The sequence below is a fragment of the Nipponia nippon genome, unplaced genomic scaffold, assembly GCF_047370975.1.
Source record: "Nipponia nippon isolate SJK-2023a ecotype South Korea unplaced genomic scaffold, ASM4737097v1 scaffold_1, whole genome shotgun sequence".
NCBI classification, from domain to species: domain Eukaryota; kingdom Metazoa; phylum Chordata; class Aves; order Pelecaniformes; family Threskiornithidae; genus Nipponia; species Nipponia nippon.
In genome coordinates, this window is record NW_028262290.1 from 1,978,177 (window position 1) to 2,001,908 (window position 23,732).

Sequence of the window (23,732 nt, forward strand, 5' to 3'; positions counted from 1 at the left end):
TGGATGCATCCATGTTAGCAGCAACAAAAGCAGAGGCGTTAGTCTGCAAGTCAAGTTGAAATAACACTGAAATATATTGCACTTGCTTTGCATTCACTTCAGGAAGCCTCTCCTCAGATTTTCTTTTTTTTTTTTTCTGCATTGGCAGAAGTGTCATTTTGTGACTCCATTTCAGAGTAAACTGTATTCTGTTTAATTTGCTTTCAGTTTCTCTTCTGGGTCAGCTGGCTGAAAGGAAATGGCTGTTGAGCTCCCCAGCAGGCAAACAGAGGGGACAAGGCAGGACTCAACACGAAGGGATCTTGAGCATTAAGTTTTCTTTAAACCGATTTAAGATTTTTCAGTGGAAATTGCTTTATAAGCATTATGGATTATTTTGCAAGGGGAGAAAAGTATCTTGCATGGTGCTTAAAGGAAAATCATGAGAAAAGACAGTTTCTACCATGTGTCTGGTGGAGTCTGGAAATTTCAGCTTCATCTATAACAAAATATTAACTTTGAAAATAAATCTTTTATGTTTGCTAGTCAAGTTTCCTATTGGGGTTAAAATTGAAGGAACTCATTCCCCTGCACTGTACTTCCTTGTGGATAATCTTAGCTAAGAATGAGAGATTTCCTCACTCAAACCCTTCCGAAGTGAGTCACAGGAGGCTGAAATGCTTTCTCCTGAGCTGAAGAAGCTCTCCACTAGGATTATCCCAACAAGATCTCCCAGGGTAATTAGTTGGGTGCAGCTCACCCAGCTGGTTTTCTCTCTGTAGACTCATTGCACACGGAAAGCAGCTGCACATTTTGCTCACTCTGCTGGGTATCTGCTGAGAGCAGAGGAACAACAACACTCAGAAACATCCGGATCTTTATAACAGGTTTGCAAAGGAAATGTGGTCTCATGGCTCCAGCTCACCCCAACCTGCTCCCATCCCTTCTTGTCCACCCTCCCTCCCATCCACATCTGCCCAACAGCCATGCACTCCCCGGCTGTTTTCTCTCCCAGCCTTCCTTGTTGGCTTCTTCATCCAGTCTTAATCTGGGCTTTACCTCCAACCTCTATTTTCTTGCTAGAGACTCAGGTCATTTTGTTCTCCTCAGTTCAAATGCAAGGTTGGCCAAGGATACTCCATCTTTAGTCATGAGACTCTCCATTGTCCTCACGGTTTCTATTGCACTGCCGTCCCACAGCTGAGCTGGCTCCATTCTTCTGTCCAGTCTGCTCCTTTCACCTTTCTTCCCCTCCTGCCAGATTGAGAGATATTCAAGTGGCACACACATTTGAACACCTTGAATGAGCCAAGAACTGCTCTGGGGCCTTGGATGGCCATACTCTGCCCCACACCCAGATGGTAAGGTGGTAACAACTGACCTATTTGAAGTAGTCTTCAGCCTTTGCTATCCACAGGTTTAGGATTTCTTAGGGACAATGCTGGCTGGCACGAGCAAAGGCCAAGCTGGGACTAGTAATACCCCAGGTCTTGTCCTGCTGAGCTTGTGAATACAGACATGTTCTTGGCATCCAGGTTTAAAATAAGGTCATGTCTTGTGCTACCTGAGCTTGGCAGGTGCCTCCATTTTGGGTTAGGAGGGAACCTGGCACATGAAGGAAGGTATAAAACTGTGTGGGCAAAGGGGGCGAAGACACTGGTAGAGCCTGCTTCTGCAGTGGAGGGTTTCATGGTGTAAGAGACTGAAGTGTTAAGAACAATTGTCTCAAAGCTTGCTTGTGTGTGTTTATCTGATAAGACCGGACAGCAGACCACTCTTTTGTCTGACAAGACCCGAGGGCAGACCACTCTTTGGCTTATCAGGTAGCACTGTCTTGCAAGGAAACCTGTGCAAACTTGCTGAAGCAGCAGGCCATTCTTTGGCTTATCAGACACCACCAAGAATAGGACACCAACTGGTATCCGGTCAGGCCGCTTGCCCCACCAGTAGATGTGCATGTGTTGGGTACCTGATGTTGCCCTGGGTAACCAAACGGAAACGAGAGGGCAAACTCCCTCTCCAACACCAGATAAAAGATGGCACAAGGAAACCTGGGTGTGGCCATCCACCACCGAAAAACTGAAGACTGAGGACCAACGGGACGCTGCTGGATCCATGGTGGTGACTATCCTTGGCTTATCTCTCTGAATGCTTGCTTAATTTCCTGCCTTTCCTATCGCTTTACTCTTTTATATTTACCCAATAAAATGTCTGATTGGCAGCATATGACCTCGTTTGTGTCTTAATTTTGCCCTTGGGATCATTACAAACCTTCCCCGAGCCTGACAATCAGACCGGGACTTAACACATGGTCTGCTTATGGCTGTTGCATGGAGAAGTTATGAACAGCACTGGGAAGCCAGGAGTCCCATCCCTAAGGGAGCAGCTCCATCCATGGGCCCCAGCCTGCCTCCCTCTTGCCTGGTTTCTCCCTGATCCCATAGGTTTTGCATTCTCTACTGCCCAGCAACACAACTCATGCATGTGGGCCAAAGACTGACCCACATCTGAAGTTACATAAAGGAGTCCTTATCTGGAGGTGGGAGCAGCAATTGCCCTGAGGCACAGGAGGTCCTAAAACCATGAAAGCTCCCTTAGTGAACCCTCCCCTTCGCAATGGGTGTTGTGTGACAGGAGACTCCTCTCTGCCAGCCTCCCTGAGAAATCCTGATGTGACATCTCCCATGCAGATGCTCCTGCCTAATTCCACATCCCTCCACCCAGCGTTTCTTATTTGTTGGCTCCCATGGTTGCATATTCCTTGGATGAGAGTGGCAAGCTGCCCTGCAGGGACATGCCTGGAAGGCTCTCAGGAAGAAGATAAGCCTCTCACTCAAATAGCTGGGATTGCTCCTGGGAGGGAGCTGGCCCTCTCTGTGTGGATTACCTAAGAGCTCAGTTTTCGGTGCTCAGAGTCACTGTGCCAGGACCTGAATCAGCCAAGGGGGCCTTGCCCTGCCTAACTTAGGCACCTGGAACAGGTGGTTTAACTTTGGCCTCTCTTTTCCCTCATTCAGGGGTCTATCACCACTGATTCTGAAGAACCTATGCTGCCTTCTGCTCTCCTCAAATTGTCTTTCTTTTCCCTCACAATATGAAATTTCTTCCCTTTCTCTCTGCTTGGTTTGCCCAGATCCGATTAACACCCGATGAATCAGTGACAAAGCAAGAGACAAGATAGATGTAAAAGATCAAAGCAAGGTCTTCACTAGGTCTAAAAAGCTTCTGGAAGCCATGGAAAGTGACAAAAGCATCCCTTTTTCAAAATTAACTTCTGCTCTCTTGTCATATAGCCAACTCATGGCTCCATTTTTGAGGTCCATTTTAGTTTTCCTGAATGAGCAGCGATGAGGTTATTCTACACAGGTGACTAATCTTCCTTGCATTTTTTGCAGTCTTTCTCAATCTTAGTTCTCACTTGGTGTCGCTGGCTGGCCTGATCCAGGCCCTCCTCCAGGCTGAAGGCTGTGATGCCAAGCAGCAGGAGACACCCTCCCCACGTTGGCTGCTCAAGCGTTGCCTCTGACTGCACTGAGTTTCATCATCTGTCCTCTTGAGAAAGAAGGAATTGCTGCAACCCAGTCACTGTGCTGCAAAATTACTGCTCTCCAGAAGCTGGGAAGAGGGCATTCTCCAGAATTGCAGTACATCTACGTACTAGCAAAGACATTAATGTCCTGGGGACAGCTCCCAGATAACTGTTTGACATAGAAGAACTTGTTTCCTACTCAAATTTCTCTCCTGAGTTGGCAGTGCTGGGGATGACTTAGCCTCACCACTCTCTTTCAAAGCTGAGTTGAGGAGGCCTGATGAAAGGACTGAGCCAACATCCTATCACATGAGGGTTCATGTAGAAAGAAATGGATGTTAGCAAAGTCAATGTGAGGGTGGATATGGCAATAATTACAGCATTCTTTCATTGACGGAGGAAGGGAAAAGGAATATACGTAACAGAAGTCTATGGGATAACTGATAGGACTAAAAAGGAAAAAATGGTTGCTTCCTTTTACACTCACTGCAAAACATCAGCAAGAAGACACACCCACTAATTATAAAGAACAACCTGTTGATAACACACTTGGGCAGTAAACCGAATTGCTCTCTGCAAAGCAGAAGTCTTGATTTGATCATCACCAGCATGTACCCTGCTGACCTCACAAACCTCCAAAATCAAGAGCGGGCATGTCTGTTTTGTCATCGGGCTTGAATAACTCTGGAATTCACCACCTGATGATGTCATTCTAGGAACACTTTAAGTGAGCCTGAAAAGTATCAGGAACTCACACAGATAAGGAAATCATCTAGTGTTGGAACGATTCGTATTAGACAAAAGTACCCTACTGATAGCTACTTCTGAGGAACTGCCTGTTAAGTTATTCCATAATTGCCAGCAAAAGGGGAGTTTTGCAGTGTTTTCTTTTGCACATTCTGCTACCTGCTGTCCAGGACTATTCTCACTTTGGAAGAAGCTCTGTTGAGATGGTAGCTCGAGTTTTTACAAGCTACATCTTTTATTGGGGTCTATTTCCCAGAATGTCAGAAACAGATTTTAAGAAATTCAGAGGAGAGCAACAGAGAGGAATAGAAGAAAAGGGATTGATTTAAGAGGAGAGATTGAAAAAGAGACAGTTTGAGAGATGGGTTTTTTCAAAGTAGAGCAGCAATTCCAGGATGCAAATTTGTGGTATCATAAATGGAGGTCTGATTTCCAGAAACTGTTGGGCGTGGAGAAAAGCAGACCCTCTAAAGGATCCCTGAAAGAGAAGCAAAACTTCCTTAAATACAAAGTGTATAAGGTATTTGAGAATTACAACCAAGAGAGGAGCAAGCAGAGGGATTAACTACAGGTAATGTACAATCAATAAAGAAATGAAGACTGACATGAAAATTTGAGAAAAATCTTCTGTTTAACTAATATTAGCTAATTTCACGTAGTGTAAAATACACTGATTTTATTGGAGGTAAACCAGCATAGGCCAGCTGAGAGTCTGAGCTTCTGGTACTGTGGAATAATTAAAGAAAATGAACGGTATGAACCCTGGTACATCATGCACTGACTATCCAAAGGGATTAGAAAAATGCACTGCTAGGACTATCTCCCCATGCCTCCAGGCTCCGCTATTTCATCACTGCAGCGGCTGCTTCTGCTGGGAGGAAGGAAAGGAAGACACTCAGAGGAGAAGAGAGCAGATCCTCATTTCCTGTCACTCGTACAACCCGAAGAGCAAGAAATGTGTTGCTGAAAGGACTTTTCCCCAAGGTGCCAGCCTGTTCCATGGGCTCCAGCATGGAGAACTCCCACATGCACATTACACACCCTTGGACTGAGTTCATGTCCACTGGTGAGCCATCTGGAACCTGTAAAACTGCTGCCATTCAGAAGGTATATAACCTGCCTTCCAAACATCTTTCCAGTGCAGCTGAGAGGATCTGGTGGAGATGAAGACTACTCTTGTCACCTTGCTGGCTGCTGTCCTGTGTGTGGAGCAAGGTGAGCCTCTAAAGCTGCTACTAGTTAAGATAAGGCTTATAGAGAAGATGGTGAAAACTTTTCGTGTGGCAAAAATTTAGAGAGCTGTCACCAACTTTGGAGTATTGCAATGTTGCAGCCATGCTGCCACCAACTTCCTTTTGCACCTTGATTAACAATTTGCTGCAGAAATAAGATCCTACTAAACTAATTCTTCTTTCCAGCTGGCAGTACTGAGTGATAGCACTCTAATTGTATGGTGCTGGATGCCAGGTTATATCCATGCAGTGGTCTATGGGATCTTCCCAAATGATGCAAGTTAGAAGTGCCAGAAAGCATAAAAAACCCATATTTTTTTTATCCATATCAGTTTTTGAGTATTTTACAGACTTTTCGTTACTGCTGCTTCCTCCATTGGAGCGAGCCACGTGGTTTGCCATGTCTTGCTCCCTAGGAAATGCACCAATAAGAATTTTAATAGATTAAATCAGAGGTAGAAGTGCAAGAGCTTTTCTGTGCATATGTCATGCTAGAGGCATCCTTCTCCCAAAGGGAAGTCTGAGGTACTCTGAATGTGTGTCCTCCTTCTGGGACTGATACACATGTGTTGCTATGTCTCTACTTGCACGTAGGAATTAATGACCAGATTGCCAATATTTCCCCCACGCTTGATGGTTTCCCAGAAACCATGATACATATCTAGCAGGGGTTGAGAAAGAGGCATCTAATTAATTCTTGCTCTGATGTATCAGCCCCCTACTCCTACATTTTTTGGACAGATGGTTCTGCAGCATGCCTGGAATATCAGAAGCTTTGGCCCGTTTTGGGGTGGGAAAAGGAGTATACAATTCTAAAAAAAGAAAGGATTTTGTGCCCGTAATTCCTGAATGCAGTGACACAACATGGACAGAGGAGAGTAATTATCAAAGGCAACACCCTCAGTGTTACTCAGGATGAAGTGGAAAGCTAATAAAGATCCAAGACTCTGGCAGCACACATTCATGGTGGGATACATTATTGCTGTAGTAGGCTGACGACATTTTATTTTGGCATCAGCTTGCAAATGGGCTTAAGGACAGTCTTGTATACAGCACCTTTCTGTAGCCCAGTCTAGATTGGAGAAATCTAGGAATTCTAATATCAAGGCTTTCACATTGAAGAGTAAGAGATTGCAGCTTTCTGGCCTAATACAGGGACAGAGGAAAACTTGGAGATAACTGTTATTTGATCCTTCTCATGTACTTGGGGTCCCATTCAAGACCCTAATAAGCAACTTTTGATCAGAACTGTTGATCTCTCAGCCCACCAAAGAGGGTCTGTTGCCATTTGCATCCATGAACTCACCGTTATAGATATATTATGTCCAGAAGAAATCTTAAAAGGTCATGATCCTTTTCCTTGCTCCAATGCTGGACCAAACCAGGCAGATATTTGTCTAACGTGGCCTTGAAAGTTTTCAACAAAGAAGATTCTACAGCCTGGAATTGCTCAGACTCTCATCCTTTTAGAAAGTTAGTCTTAATATCTCTTAACATCTTTTTCTGTAGTTTTCCTGTGTTTTTACCAATGGATGTGTAGAACAGTTTCTTACTCTCTTCTTTGCAGCTTCTTTTTGCTTGCATGAAACTCTTTACTGTGTCTTTCCTCAGCATTTTCTCATTGTTAATAAACAAACTAAATGCTTCCAACCTTTGATACACTGTTGGATCCCAGGCGTTGGGAACAAAAATCCAGGAGGATCCAAACGTAGACCGCCCATCAGTGATGAAGGAGTTGTTAGTATGTGAATTATTACCGGAGCTTGACCCCTACAAATCGATGGGCCCTGACGCCATTCACCCGAGGGTGTTGAGAGAGCAGGCTGATGTCATTGCAGGGCCACTCTCTATAATCTTTGAGAAGTTGTGGAGATCAGGGGATGTCCCAGAGGACTGGAGGAAGGCAAATGTTACCCCTGTCCACAAGAAGGGCTCAAGGGAGGATCCGGATAATTATAGGCCCATCAGTCTTACTTCAGTCCGCAGGAAAGTCATGGAATGGATCCTCCTGGAGGCCACCATCAGCCAAATGAAGCACGTGATTGGAAAAAGCCAACACAGCTTCACAAAAGGCAGATCGTGCCTGACAAATCTGGTGGCCTTCTATGATAAAGTGACCTGTTCAGTTGACATGGGGCGAGCAGCTGATGTTGTCTACTTGGACTTCTCCAAGGCCTTCACTACAGTTCCCCATGGCCTCCTCCTGCAGAAACTGATGTGTTATGGCCTGGACAAGTGGTCTGTGCAGTGGGTGAGGATTTGGCTGGTGGGCCACACCCAAAGGGTGGTGGCAAATGGCTTTTTTTCAAACTGGCAACCCATCACAAGTGGGGTCCCCCAGGGATCAATATTGGGCCCAACGCTATTCAATATCTTCATAAGTGACCTGGATAACGGGATCAAGCATAGCCTGATGAAGTTTGCAGATGACACCAAACTGAGTGGGGAAGTAGACACTCTGGAAGGGAGAGCCACCCTGCAGGAAGATCTGGATAGGCTGGAAGAGTGGGCTAACAAGAACCTTATGAAGTTTAACAAGGACAAGTGTAAGGTCTTGCACCTGGGAAAACATAATCCAGCAGTGCAGCTCAGACTGGGATCCACCTGGCTGGAGAGCAGCTCCGTGGAGAGGGACCTGGGGGTCCTGGTGGACAGGAAGCTCAACATGAGTGAACAGTGTGCTGCTGCGGCCAAGGCGGCCAAGAGGAGGCTGGGTTGCATCCAAAAGGGCATCACCAGCAGAGATAAAGAAGTCATTATCCCACTCTGCTCAGTGCTTGTCAGGCCACACCTGGAATACTGTGTACAGTTCTGGTCCCTGTTATACAAAAAAGATGTGGACAGGCTGGAGGGGGTCCAGAGAAGGGCCACCAAGATGATCAAGGGTCTGGGCAGCCTGCCGTGTGAGGATAGGCTGAGAGAGCTGGGCTTGTTCAGCCTTGAGAAAAGGAGGCTTCGAGGTGATCTCACCACCATGTACCAGTGCTTAAAGGGGAGCTACAAAGAAGATGGAGACTCCCTTTTTACAAGGAGTCCCATGGTGAGGACAAAGGGTAATGGGTACAAGTTACTCTCAGGGAGAATCCGATTGGACATGAGAGGTAAATTTTTCACAATGAGAACAGTCATTCATTGGAGTAATCTCCCCAGGGAAGTGGTCGACTCCGCTATGCTGAACATGTTTAAGACTCAGCTGGACATGGTGCTGGGCCATCTCGTCTAGATTGTGCTAGTAAGGTTGGACCAGATGATCCTTGAGGTCCCTTCCAACCTGCTGTTCTATGATTCTATGATTTGTTACAAGGTCATCTTTTCAAGATCTCTGAGCATTTGTCCTCCCTCTCCTCTGGTCTCTCTCCAAATGCTTTGCATATTTTTTGAAGTGCCACATACAGATTTGGTCATTGGTGTTCCAGCTGATGCCTTGCCAGAGTGGAAAGGCCACTTTGCATATCTTGCACATGACATTGCTGCCTGTGTTCCCTTGAGTGACGTTTGTTTTCATCGCTGTAGTCTGCCACGGTTGACTCCTGCTGTTTACACTGCAGTCTTTAATTGTAACTCAACCAGTTGTTCCTCATGCTACATTTAAGTGGCTATTTTTTGTCTTAGTGTAATATATTTCTCTTTATTGAACTGCATCTATTCTTTTTTTTCATTCTTTTATTACCTCCATCTGTCAAAATCACTTAAAACTCCACTTACAGTATGTTTTCAGCTATTTTGTCCTTGGCATCATCTGAAAATGTGATGTGCATCCTCTATCCCATCCCTACTGTCACTAGTTATGATGCTGAATAGCCTGAGCCCACAGCAGAGCTCTGGAGAACCTTATGAGTTGCATTGCTCCAATTGATTTGCCCAATAACCTTTGCGAACTACCCTGTGAGGGTGTTCTCATGTTTGGCTTTGCACTCATTCTGTTGCATTTTCATTAGTTTGTGTTTCCTGGGCTTGCTCATAACAATGTCATTCAAGATTGTGCCAAAAAATTTTGGTAAAACCTTATTGCATCTCCTCTACCCTGTACACGAAGATTCATCTTTTTTAGTGATGAATGAAGCAAAAAAGCTACACAGTGTTATGGCCCTCTCAGCATCAACAGTTGGTAACTTTTTCCTTCCCTTCCCTTCCATCAAGAACTTCTCATTTAATGGTCTTTCTGACCTACATTGCCCTTCCACTTTCTTACTGCCAACTTCTTATCGGGCAAAACTGCACTCACACGAACGTGTCCTCTAGTTGCTTTCTGCCCTTTCCATACTGACAGACTGTCCCCAGACTTACCCGGAACTTAACAAGCATTCTGCACTATATTTGCTTCCCTTTCAAAAAATGTCTGTGTTTTTAAATTAACTCATGCCCTTGCCTACACACAAAACCACATACTTTGCTCTGGGTGATTTCACAAGCTCAGAACCCCACCACCACCATAAAACCTATAAATCAATTAATCTGCCTAGCTGGGGAGTGTTCTGCAGGCACTTTGGTGTGGTTTCTCATCCAGACTGTGTTTTTGCTCTTCTTCCTTTTTATCATTACTTTACAGAGGCTTTCCAGAAGTCTACCTACCACCTTCTGGATTTGAAGGCAAGCGGTACATTCTTGACAAAAACAGCTCATCGCTGCCTGCCCTTCCTGCCAGTCATCTTCTGTATCTGTATTATAGATGTATGAATTATCCCACCAAATCTGTGTTTACCAGTTAAACCATACTTTTGGTTAAGACTTCCCATTTATTCTCTATCTTACAGTAGTATGCAGAAGTTCAACAGAGAATCTGACTACTCTCATCAGACTTCCTAGGACTGAGGTTAGGCCAGTTCAGTTAGTGGTGTTCAACCACAAGAAAGGACATGTGACAGTAGTGTCCCAGCCAGATGAAAGGGAAGTAGGACACTGGGCATTGTCCACCGCCTCAAAATGCTCCAGGCATCCTCAAGTTCTCCCTTGCAAGCCCTGCCTAGGCTTGCCCAGGAGAAGCGACCGAGCAGTAATTGGCAATTCACATGGCAGAGCTCTCAGGACAGAGAAGCTATTGCTCAGCAATAATCTCCATCATAAAAGACCCCAAATCCTTGAATTCCACTCACATCTACTGCTGCCAGAGATTGCAAACAGATCGATAACACTTCACAGTCTGAGACATATGAGACAGAGAGGGATTTAACATTGCTGCCACGGGTCAAGGGATAAAGAAAGTCACTGGCCATTCACACACAAGCATTCATCAGGCTATAACGAGGAAAATGGAGATATCTGGATTGTAGGTATTGTGGTTCCTAAACCATGTAATGTGCTTTTTTCCCCCCCCCAGCTTACCCATTTATGTGCTACGTGTGCCAAGAACAGGAGTCCAACAAGAACTGTTTGACCATTTCCATGTGCGCAAAGGAAGACAAATACTGCGTGACTGTCCGTAACAACGTTGGAACAAGTATGTTTCTGAGCAACATCTTGTTTGTGTTGTAGAAGAGCAGTCCCAGGAATGGGCTTTCATCCCAGTCACGGCCACGTAAGGAAACAATAGCCCCTATCACCAACTCTTAGAAAACACCGACCTTGTTGCTTGCTATTGCAGTCACTGCAATGTCGATACATACCTGATATTGTTACCAGGAGTTGGGGAAATGCTGAAAATACATATATAGCAGCACCAGAGAGTGAACTCAAGCTTGGGGTTGTGTGCACTGCTTCATGGTTAGCTCCCCCAGCTTTGCATTGACTGCTCCAACTAGCTCTTGCTATGGCGACACTCACTCCCAGGGCTGTTTTCAAAAATATTTGGGCAAAACTGCACCACGGCTGACTCCCTCTGCCATGCACAATCCTTCAGGTCTGTCCTTGGGGCTCTGCACCCTCAAACACACCTCCATGTGCTCTCAGACCAAATCTCAGGTCATACAATACATTCCCCCTGGTTTTATGCTGTAGGAAAACTGTCCTGGTGGGCAGCAACCCAGCCTGAGCATTGCTTCAGGAAGCTTGAACTGAAAGCCACCCACACATGCTAATTCCACTTTAGGGATAGACAAAACATGAAGCCCAAAGAAGACCAGCATCATGTTGCAGCAGTGTGGACATGGCCAGACTGTTGCTAGTCCTGACCAGAGGACATATTTGCCTTGGGGACTAGTCCCTGGCCACCTTTTATTCACCAATGCAGATTTAGCCAGCAAAAAATTTTAACAATGATTCTTACATTCTACTCTTTCTTTTTTTCCCCCTCTCCTGTATTAGAGCCCAACAAGCCTAAATATGTCATCTCTAAGATGTGTTCTCCAACATGTCCAGCAACAAGTCAGCAACAAAACCAAACCTATCAGAGGGTTTCTTGCTGTGAGAAGCCATTATGCAACGTGAATGGAGTCAGCAGCAAGCAAAGCAGCTATGGAGTGATGTCCCTGGGTGTCCTAGCCGGTATCACTTACATCTTTGCATGTGGACTGTGATGGGTTAGGAAAAGCTCCCCATGATGGCATTGTTGTCTGAAATAAAGGTGTGTTGCTCTGGGATAATTACTGCTCTCGAAGAGTCGTGCTTTGTGGCTGAGCTTCCCCTGGGATTTTTGAGAGAGTCTAAATAAGTTAGGTGCTGAACTCCCATTGATTTCCTAAGCCTACTTGAATCCTAAGTGTCCCCAGACATTCAAGTCACCTTAGAAAACATATAAAAGACAGCCCTTTTGACAAGTTCAGGCTTCAAATCGTTACAGCTCTGAAGAGATCCTTGAAGATATATTTTTGTCTCTTTGAGTTTCAAAGCACGGCAAGGAATAACAACCCACCCTGCCTGAAACACAGGTAATAGCTCAATACTTGTGTCAGCACAGAGGGGATGTTCAGTATCTTCTGTTCACAGTAAGCTGGTTATCATACATCAGTCAAGCAGTTCATAAACAACTAAGTAGAGGTAAAGCTTATTTCTGGCAGATTTTGGACATTCCTCCAGCCTTGGTGGGGAACAATTTCTGGCTCCTCGGGATCTTTTCTTTTGTAGGGGTATCACATTTTGAAATGAGCATCCTTTATCGCCCAGGTCCGATGTGTTGGCTTAGCTTGGGGAAAAGGCAGAGAGGAGCAAATGTGGCTGAGAGAGGAAAGGCAGCAGCAGGGCACCAGCGGGGAGATGGGAGGGAGGAGGGAAGAGGGAGCAGCATGGTGAGCACTGCACTGGGAATTGTCTGCACACTGCCTCCTCATGGACCTCGTCCAGCTGGAAAAAAAGGTGTCCCCATATCTATTTCCCTCTTTTGTTGCAGGGCTGTGCTGGTTTTGGCTGGGGTAGAGTTAATTTTCTTCACAGTAGCTACTATGGGGCTATGTTTTGGATTTGTGCTGGAAACAGTGTTGATAATACAAGGATATTTTCATTACTGCTGAGCAGTGCTTACACAGAGTCCAGGCCTTTTCTGCTTCTCACCCCACCCCACCGGCCAGGAGGCTGGGGGTGCACAAGAAGCTGGGAGGGGACACGGCTGGGACAGCTGACCCAACTGCCCAAAGGGATATCCCACACCGTATGACGTCATGCTCAGCATATAAGGCTGGGGGAAGAAGAAGGAAAGGAGGGACGTTTGGAGTTACGGTGTTTGTCTTCCCAAGTAACTGCTAGGTGTGATGGAGCCCTGCTTTCCTGGAGATTTCCTGCCTGCCAATGGGAAGCAGGGAAGGAATTCCTTGTTTTGCTTGTGTGTGTGGCTTTTGCTTTACCTATTAAACTGTCTTTATCTCAACCTACGAGTATTCTCACTTTTACTCTTCCGATTCTCTCCCCCATCCCATCGAGGGGGAGTGAGCAAGTGGCTGCGTGGTGCTTAGTTGCCGGCTGGGGTTAAACCACTACAGTCCTTTTTGGCGCCCAACATGGGGCTTGAAGCGTTCAAGATAACAACTGGTTTGATTGGAATGTGCTAGATTTAATTTATAGCTCTTACTGCTATTTAGCTATTAATGGGCAGGCTTCTATGCTTTCCACAGGGCTTGCTTGCCTTACTGTATATTAGAGTCTAGTGTTCGTTAGTGGCTGCTTTTTGCTTTCGCTGCTTGCTGTACTGCTGTGCTGCTTATCATCTTACTCTGCTGTGCCTGGGAACACTTTGATAACAGCAATGGCCATGTTAACAACAGGGCATTGCTGCTGTTTCTGTGCTGCTGTACTGGACAGGCTGGAACTCCAGTGTGATCTCGAGTTGAAGGGACTGTGACCTGTGGATGAGTCCACGTGGGAGCAGGACACCCCGAAGCATCTGTGGCCGTGGATAAGCCCACGCCAGAACAGGTACATCTTGAAGCGTCCGTGGCCGTGGTTATGTCTGTGCCGCAGCAGGTATACTTCTGAAGGGATTGTAGCCCAAGGATAAGTCCACACTGCAGAAGGTACACCTCGAAGCATCTGTGACTGGATAAGTCCATGCTGCAGCAGGTACACCTTGAAGCATCAATGGCTGTGCATGAGGTCATGCTCGAGCACCTCAAAGCTTGTGGCAATGGATAAGCCCACAATAGAGCAGGTACTCCCCTGGAGGGACTGTAGCAATGGGTAAGGCCATGTTGGAGCAAGTTTACTTCTGAAAGGACTGTGGCTGTGGGCAAGGCCATGCTGGAGCAGGTATATCTCTGAAGGCGTTGTGGCCCATGGAGAAGGCCACACTGGAACAGGTGCACCTCAGAGCGACTGTGTCTGTGGATAAGTCTGTGTCGCAGCAGGTATACCCCTGGAGATACTGTGGCTCATAGATAAGGCTCTGCTTGGAGCAGGTACAACCCTAAGGGACTGCAGTCTCTGGATAAGTCCAAGCCAGAGCAGGGGCAAGGGAAGGAGTTCATTGCAATGTTAAACCCTATAACCTGGCCCAAAGGGACCAGGGGTGGAGACTGTAATGGAAATACCTTTAAATTGTTTCAACCCATGATTTGAGTTGCATGTTATGGGAACTACTATAGCAGGAACCACCTGAACCAATGGAGGACAAGCTTTATAAGAAGCAGTGCAAGTGCAGCAGTGACCCGACCTGAGCTGGCTTTGGTGCCCAGTAACTCCACGCAACACACCACCTCTCCTGTCCTGAGCAACCACCATCACAGATGGAGCCCAAAAGCATGGACTAAATGAACTCAGTGGACATTTTGTGAACTTTTGTGGACTTTTTAAAGACATTTTAGAGGGGTGGTCTATAGACTAAGGGAATGGTATCTGTGTATTATATCAAAGGATGGGAAGGGAGGTGGTGGTTAATAAGGTTGTATTGGATAGTGTGGTACCTCAGCATGATGTAAATGGTAAGGAATAAGGGGTGGAGAATGTGCCGGTTTTGGCTGGGGTAGAGTTAATTTTCTTTATAGCAGCTACTATGGGGCTATGTTTTGGATTTGTGCTGGAAACAGTGTTGATAATACAAGGATATTTTCATTACTGCTGAGCAGTGCTTAAACAGAGTCAAGGCCTTTTCTGCTTCTCACACCACCCCACTGGCAAGGAGGCTGGGGGTGGACAAAAAGTTGGGAGGCGCCACAGCTGGGACAGCTGACCCCAACTGACCAAGGGGATATTCCACACCATATGGTGTCATGTTCATCATATGAAGCTGGGAGAAGAAGGAGGAAGTGGGGGGACGTTCGGAGTGATGGCGTTTGTCTTCCCAAGGCACCGTTACGTGTGATGGAGCCCTGCTTTCCTGGAGATGGCTGAACATCTGCCTGCCGATGGGAAGTAGGGAATGAATTCCTTGTTTTGCTTTGCTTGCATGCGCAGCTTTTGCTTTACCTTTTAAAGTGTCTTTATCTCAACCCATGAGTTTTCTCACTTCTACTCTTCTGATTCTCTCCTCCTTCCCACTGCGGGGGAGTGAGCAAGCGGCTGGGTGGTGCTGAGTTGCCAGCTGGGGTTAAACCACAACAACGGCCAAATCAACCTGACATTTTTTGCCAACTCCAGTCATTTAGAGATTGTGAGATGGTTTCTACAAAAAACATGTTCTTGGCATAGAAATGACTGGTTGTGCTGGACTTTGGTTTTGCACTCCAGGCTCTCTGTTCCCTCCTCTCCCTACGAGAGCTGCAGCTGAGGGGAGACAGAAAAGCTCTGTAGGAGGCCTGGGGGTGTCTACAGAGAAGAAGAAGGGCAGGCAGCCAGAGACTAACACAAACAGCCCCGAGCTTCTTGGTTATAGCCTCTGTTGCAAGCTCACTTCTCTGGAAAACAAAACAAAAGAGTTAGCAGCACCACTAGCTCAGCTGTGTTCTGGGGAAAACCAGAGCCCATCTAAACAATTCAAGGGCTTTTTTTTTTGGATGAGATGTTTTATTTGATTGTTAAATGAGATCTTCGGTTTGTCTGAAGCATTTCCTTGGAAGTCTGCTGTGTTTTGGTTGCACATGTGGAAGGATGCACGTTTTTGAGATGTTTCACACTGCCTGGATTAAAAAGCAACTGGTTTCTCAAGAGGATGATCAGCCAAAGATGCCTCATAACATCATGTTTTGCACTGTGAACTCTGAAGCCCGATTCCTGGTTTTAAACATTTTCTTTAATGGACAGGAGGGAAACCAAGCAAACGAAGGAGGTGACACCACAGTGCTGGGCAGCGACAAGAAGATGCTGACGCCTGTTGATCTGAGCATATTGGTGAGCAATGCCCAGGGATGACAGATGTCAAGAGGGCCAAATGTGAACTTGCCAGCAGAACATGCTGTTAATTTTCTCTCACCAAAGACGACTGAAAAAGGGAAGGAAAGCTATGATGGAAAAGGGGGAGGGACAGACTTTTTAAACCAAAAGGAAGGAAGAGATGTCCAGCTGCTAAGGGCAGGGGCTGGCAGCACTGGTCAGGGCTGTGGTGGCCATGCTGCATCCATGAGCATGTGCTCCATGAATACCCCGCACAGAGGGAAGACACTTCTTCCCTGCAAGACATCAGGGGCTTTCAAAAAACTTCAGGAAAGTTGGGCTCCGGGCCAAAGCCATTACTGTCCTTACCGCCAGGCAAGTTGGCACAGTAAAGAGGAAGCAGAAGGAGCAATTTATATCTCAACCAGTTTCACTGGATGTGAGAAGGCAAAGACCTGGTGGGTGAGACCAGCTGGCGGGGATGGAAGGAGTCGAGGGTTGAGATAAGTCCACTGAGGCTGGTGGCGTGTGGGGGACCAGGATGGGCAGAGAGAAGGAGGGAGAGCAAACCTCATCCAGATCTTTTTTTAGAGCAACGGAGTGTGAGTTGCTGCAGGGTCTGGAGGGAGAGGTGGTGCGCTGAGAGCCCAGCTGAGCCCAGCAACCACTACTGAGGACTCCCTTTTGTGGGCTTCCACTTCTGCACTGGGATCCCCAGCAATCAGTCACTCTTTAAAAAAGCTGCTTGGTTCTGCTTACAGGGACTTTCTCTTGCCGGCAGATTTCTGCATGCATCGTGCCCCCTTGCAGGCCCTTATTGCCTTCCTAGCTCTTCCTCTCCTCTTCAGCACACCAGTTTAAGTGCTGCCTGCTGATAGGACCCAAATGGACAGAGGGGTTCCTAGGTCTCCTTGTCTACAAATTTAGAGGAACCCTTTCTTTTCTTGAAATTTCTGGATTCCAGAGCACCTGACTATACCAGGATGACACTGACTGATCCTTTGCAGGTGAAGCACCTTAAGGTTTTCACTGTGTTTAAAAGGATTTATTGGTTGCATTGTCAGTCATACCACCACCCACCTGGTTTCTGGACGGAAAGCCCACAGTTGTGAATGACGAGCTGAAGGTCTCTGAAAAGTGAGTATGGGGGTAGGATTTATGAATGGACTTTGTCAGAGCTGATGCTCTGAGTGGGAAATCACTGAAACTCTTTCAAATAAAGAAGGGACACTTAAAACCTGTCCTTCTTGGTTGGGGGTGAGAAATGGGGTACATTTTGGTCTGGCTAATGACAAGGTCACAGCTTCCCTTCCACACTGGTACCTGCCTTCCCTGGGCTGGAGGAAGGTACGGGTAGAAGATCAGGGCTCCTGTGGCCCAGAAGTTTAGGCACAGACAGCCAAGTCTCCTCTTCCTCCATGGGAAGAATGAGTCACATTTGCCTTTTCAAATGAATCTGCAGTGTGACGTTTGGTTGGTGGTGGTCTCCAGGCTTAGCTGTGCTTGCTGGAAGAAGACATCCAGGTGATGGTTGGAGGTGCCACTTCAGTGTAGAATTTGTTTTGCAATCTCACAACAACTTTGAGTTGCACACTCAGAGCAGGAGATATGTTTTTGCTTCCTGCCTGCAGTACGTGCAGAGTAAAAGGGAAGATAGGTGTGGAGACACTAACCACATCTAACACAAGACTAAAAGCCATTTTGCTGCTGCAGATGTTCATGAGATTAACATGGATTAGCCAGCTAACACATCAAAAGCAAGAACATTAAAATGAAGCAGAGCACAGGTCTAAGCAAATAAAAGGTGGTGTTTTCGATATGAATATGCAACTCAGTGAGGGGTATCAGCCAAACTAAGTGGTGTCCAGGCACAGAGGCACTGGGAAAAGAAATCTTTGGCATCCATCACAGCTACCAAACCCAGCCTGTTTCACCTGCTCCTGTTTCTTCACAATAGGGAACTCTGGGTGTTTCAGAAGACTGGATACCACCAAACTCAGCATCCATCATTATAAAAGGGATGGGGGGAGACTTCAGGGACATACAGAGCAGTCAACCCAGACCCCAGTCTTGGAAAAAACTCTGAAATAAATCATCAAACAATTTGCAATGGTGTAGGGGCTATCAAGGAGATGGGGATGAACAGCAAGAGCTTTGTGACAGATGGGTGTTATTCCCACCTGTGACAAGATGGCAAAATCTATAGTTCGGGTAAAAGTGGTACCTGTCACATAGCTTAGTGTTAATAAAGCTTTTGGCACTGTATCACATGACAGTCTCATAAGCAAACTAAAAAAACACAGTCTAGCTAAAATCATGAGCAAATAACTGTCAACAGTTTGCTGTCAAACTGGAATGATCTATTAAACAGGGTCCTCTGTGGCTTGCCTTGGCTCTGGTATGATGCAATGTTTTAATTAGTGGTTTGAATGACGGATTAGAGAATAAGTTCATTGAGCTTGCAGGTGACAAACTGGGAGACAAACCCTGCAAATAGGAGAATTCTGCGTGACTCTGATAAATTGAAGCGGCACTCTGAGAAAGAGGATGAAATTTAGGAAGGACAAGCACAAAGCTCTACAGTTAGTGTGGACCCATCATCCGCACAAATACAGGATGAGGAAATCTCCCTTGCAGCAATCTGGCAGAAAAAGAAGTTGCTGTGGGTGTTATAACAGATCACAAGCTTAACATGTGTCAAACCTAAGTTTGACAAACCTAAGTTCATAAAAAATTATGAAAAAGAAGGAGGCCTTGTTGGAACTCTGTAGTCCATTGAAAAGTCTTACACATCACACTGGGAAGTGTAAACTGGAGTGTGATGGGATGAGATCCTTCCAGTTTCTTCTCCAAAAGAAAGGCCTGGGCTGCTCCATTCTCCCCACTTTTTTGCTTTAGGTGTCACATAGCAGCAAAGGAGCTTTTAGATAATATCAAAAAGGTTTCCTAGCGCCTAATGGACAGTGAAGAGTTGGAGTCTATGGCTGGGAGAACTGCCTCCAGCATCAGCAGCTTGAGCATCATTATCAAGATGCATCAAAGCATGATAGAAAAATGCTGTCCTCAGCATCTCATTGGTGTCTCTACTGGGGCTGGAGAATAAACTCAGTTGCTTCTCCTGATCCTCTCCATCTTTCTGTCGTTCCTATGTATCCGTTGTGGGTGCTAATTTCCCTCACTAGAGCAGAATTATGGTGTTTAGGCTTGACTTTGCTTTATCATAGAATCATAGAATGGTTTGGGTTGGAAGGGACCTTAAACATCATCTAGTTCCAACCTCGCTGCCATGGGCAGGGATACCTGCCATTAGATCAGGTTGCTCAAAGCCAAATACACACCAATGTCTAGCAGCAAAGGTGACCCAAAGATGCTCTTCCACTGACATCATGTAGGAACTTTACTTCAAAGGATGTTCAACTTCCAGAACACATTCAGGGTTCCCAGGATCACAGTCAACAGCAAAAGCAATACATGTGCTGAGCCAGTGAGTGGAGAGACAGCTCTGCATAAGATGAATGACATGGTTTTCTCCTCTTTCAGCTGATTTCTCACCTAGGCAAATCCCTAAGCACCACACAAAGCACTGGCATCATGTACGCGGGTGACAGGGGCTCAGTCTTCCTTGGTCCAGGAGGGTCAGGAAACAGGCGCTGGCTCTGTGCCCAATGCTCACAATAGCTCCTCTGTTACCTGCTTCCAGGTCCAGGGCCTGCTCCAGCATTAGATGTTAATCAGCAATTAGATAATGTGCAGACATTGCTCCTGGGAACAAGAAACTCCCTGCTGCAGTCTACAGGAAATTAGTGTAATAAAACTCACTGCAAGATCGCCCAGGAGAAGAAAGCATTTTTATCATACAAAATCTCTAAGCAAGCTGATTTTGCCCTTTCACACTCATCCTTACGGATTTAATTTGATCACTGTCTCACAAGCACCAACATGTGTGTGCCCAGATCTGGCCAGTGTCACTTCTATGCCACAGATAGATAGCCAAGAGATGACAGCTATGCAGTTCTCATCATGCCTCTGAGGCTCTTGGCAGAGTACAACAAACTGATTTTGGATTTGCCTTTTACAGCCTTTAGAGGGAGGATGATGCCTCCCTTTCTCTTTTATTTTGCCCCTTTTAGGTGAAATTCCTGAATGTCCCAGTTCTTTTGTTTTCTTTATCTGGGTGTTTTATGGCTCCCACCCTGTTCTTCATCCATTGGAGACTCTTATCTGAGGTCAGTTTGTTCCTCCTCTTCATTTGAATGAAGTCAGACACAGAGTGCTCCAGAGCAGTCAACACATGCCTTTCCTTTTAACCCTTGCTCTGCTGTTACTTCTAGGTGCTTTCACACACTTTCACATTCCCACTCCTATGTCTTTTATACCAAATACAACATTTCTACTACAAATCTCCACAAGCCCAACACCTTGCCTACACCTTCAGCACAGTTTGTGAAGCTTCCCTGGAGCCTGGCGAATTCATTATTTAAAGAGAAGCACATTTTTGGTGGAAGGGATGGTGAAGGGCCTGAAATGCCTCTTCCCTCCCCAAAACAACCAGATGATGAGGTCTGTGCTGTGGGAGAGGAGATGCCCCCAGGCACAGAAGCCTTGGCAAGTCACTGCAGAACCTCATTGGTGGTTCAAAAGAGGCCAGGACTGGAAAAAAGGCTACAACATGGGTCCACAGTTCACCCAGGAGAGGGAGATAGGACTGGAGGCAGGTATACCTACTACATAGGCCAAGGGCCATCCAGCAGACAGGGTTGGAGACAAGGTCACAACCTGAGTCCAGTGGCCATCTAGGACATGGGGCCAAAACCAGAGCTGGAGACAAACTACCTAAGTCACGGGTCCAAGGTCCATCCAGGAGATAGCTGGAGACAGGCATACTTACAGCATAGTCCTCTCTCAGGCTTGGGCTTAAATGTTCACTCAGGGCATGACAACATGAGCCCATTTGTAGGGGAACTCTGTGGAGAGATCACAGCAGCAATCAGAGCTTAGCTTTTTGCCTGAGTAATGACCCCTGCTTAAAGTTTCACAATTATTTTCCTGACAAAACCCTAGAACAAACAAGCAAGACAGAGGGTGAGTCATGCAGACTCTGGAAGAAGGAGGTGTGAGAATATCAATTTCTCCGATACTGACTGAGCATGCACCAGCTGGCAAACCACTTTCACCTTAACGGCTCTGGGAGAGAAGGAAAACGGAAACGTTGATATCAATCAGAAATGAAAGTTCATAAATCTGATGGCCTGATTGCGACTGCAGGTTGTAGTTTAAGTGGGCAGATGAAGGTCCTATTCCAGGAGATACTGCGGCCCAAAGGTGTACCTCATTTTGCACCCACATTTTCAGGAACCTCAGTAGCTAACTGAGAGCTATCTCAGGTCTGCCCCCGTGGGCTGCAGCAGAGAGTCAGGATGATGGAGCACAGTGAACTGTTTGGCACTATAGACAGCAAGAAGGCTCAAAGAAGCACCTGTGGCTTGGTTCACCCATGAAAAACCTGTGTCTGGAGCATCCTTGGATGATCCAAGATCGTTCCTGAAGAGATCCTGCTCTTTCAGGCTAGAGAACAGATCATGTCCTCCCAGTCCTCTGCTCTGCCAAACTGGTACTCCATGTTTTACAGGGAGAAAGCTTTGGCAGGTTGGACAGGACTCTTCCACAGAGCAGTCCCTATCCTCTCTGGCAGAAGAGAAGTCTGAAGACTTCTCATCTCCAGAGAACGATGTAACTATTGAAAAGAAAGGACTTTGTCTCCTTTCTGTGGCATCTATGCAAGGCATTTTCAGCTCCATCAACCAATTTTGCTCCACTAACTGGGGAAACACCTCATTTGCAAACTTGACTGTGGTTTAGGTGTCCCACAGAGACCCACGTGCACAGCCCTGGCCAGGCTCAGGACGTCTCACTCAAGCCCTGAAAGAGAAACGTGGTGGTGAAGGAAACTCTCCACAGAAGCTGAGCAAGCTCTTAGCGGGCCCACATTTCAAGCTCAAACTCCTAAAATGCCGGTTCAGCACCGAAGCCTTGCAGGCCTAGTAATTCCACCCATCTCTGCTAACCTGCTCCCTTGAACTGTGAAGGGAGCTGCCATAGTCTTAATTTCCTGATTTTAAGACTAGCCATTCCTCCCCAGCATGCCAGCAAACCTTTAAATATTTACTCTGTCACCAGTTTGCTTTACAATTCAGCTGCTTCCTTACAGCCTTTTCCCTTAAGCATGCTTTTGCACCTGTGCCCACCTTTCCCCAGCACAGGCCACATTCCTGCAGCTGGACTTTACCCCCTAACTTGCAGGAGGCTGGATCATTCGGTGCAGTGTTTTGCTGCGCGTTGCTCTGGTACAGAAAGGCCTGCCATCAGTCACTGTGTTGAGCTTTGCAGTCTGCTCTCCCACGCCATAGCCTTGGTAAGGAAGTGGGAGACATGGACTTAGACTAGAAAGCTTTCTGAAGGGCTTCCTTACCTGGTGCATCTTCCACCATAGCAAATTGGTCCCCAGTCGCTCTGCCCACCTCTTCCGTTTCCACCATCCTGTAATTAATGCTGTCCCCACCCAGCCATTTCAGTAGTATTGGGATGACTCTAGATCCTGTGGTGAATTGTGTCCTGTGTCACTCTTAGGTCCTCTCTCTTCCTTCCCAGCAGCAGATGGGGCCTCTTCAGGAAACACTGGAACTGATAATGTTAAATTTGTGGGGCGGAGAAAGCCAGAAAGCTGCGGGCCCTTGTACACTGCTCTTGGGGATGAGGGAAGTGTACAGGACACCAAAGGAACAGGAGAGCTGAAGGAACATGCTATGCCTTCCTGATACCCAGGAATTAAATCTCAAGTGCTGTACCCCAAAGCAGAGATAAATGCTGTGAGATTGCTCACATGTAGGCTACAAAAAGCCAGACTGACTCTTACAGGCACAACCTGAACTTGGTCTGTATGAGACAGGGGTCTCGTGAGTGTATCTGAATTACGGTTGCTCAGGCTACCGCAAAGCTGAAACTTCCCAGTTTTTTACTATTTGATTTGTAAACCAGAGAATGAAACAGTCCCAGCAGCCCATTCCAGTGGAAGATATTAGACCACAGAAACACACTGCCCGCAGTCCGTTCCTGCTAGAATAACTGGCAATGACAAATAAAAATGAGCCGTAGGAGAGAAAAGGGAAGTTGGGGTTTGCAGGCACAGATTTATTTTCCAAGTAGAGGACTCTGAATGCACTCTGACAAGGCAGGAGCTGGAATTTCTTCTGACGAATGTATTTGCCATGAAATGCTGATTCTGCAGAATTAAACCCATCTGTGGCATACGGAGTTTGTCAAACCTGCTTGTTTCTTGCTGGCTCACCAGCCGTCTCCTCCATTCCCAGGCTTCCTCGACAGCCAAATTCACAGGGTCCCTCCCCCAATGCCTTCCCTGCCGCTCATTTCCTAGAGGACTTAGCTATTTCTGTGGGACCTACTGAACCTCGGCCACTCCAACAAACCTTTCTGGTGGACTGCCCTAAGCCCCAAAGACCTGTCCTGCCAAGCAGCCCAGGCTGTCCCCACCCAGCCAGGGTGGCATCCACCCCAGCTGCCGGGCCCTCGTACCTTCAAGCTTCCCAATCCTATATGTCTAATCGCATTTAGGCTTTGGT

At 46.5% G+C, this 23,732-nt stretch overlaps 2 long non-coding RNA genes across 2 annotated transcripts; one reads left to right on the plus strand and one right to left on the minus strand.

The window, feature by feature from the left end:
- Window positions 1-95: 95 nt before the first annotated feature.
- On the minus strand, window positions 96-22,698 carry LOC148057225 (uncharacterized). The gene is made up of 3 exons (XR_015700454.1): window positions 22,565-22,698; window positions 20,984-21,059; window positions 96-1,233 (listed from the first exon to the last, which is right to left on the minus strand). It is a non-coding gene; the product is annotated as an uncharacterized LOC148057225 (long non-coding RNA).
- LOC104020593 (uncharacterized) lies at window positions 5,202-11,796 on the plus strand. The gene is made up of 3 exons (XR_015702964.1): window positions 5,202-5,470; window positions 10,805-10,924; window positions 11,728-11,796. It is a non-coding gene; the product is annotated as an uncharacterized LOC104020593 (long non-coding RNA).
- Window positions 22,699-23,732: the final 1,034 nt, after the last annotated feature.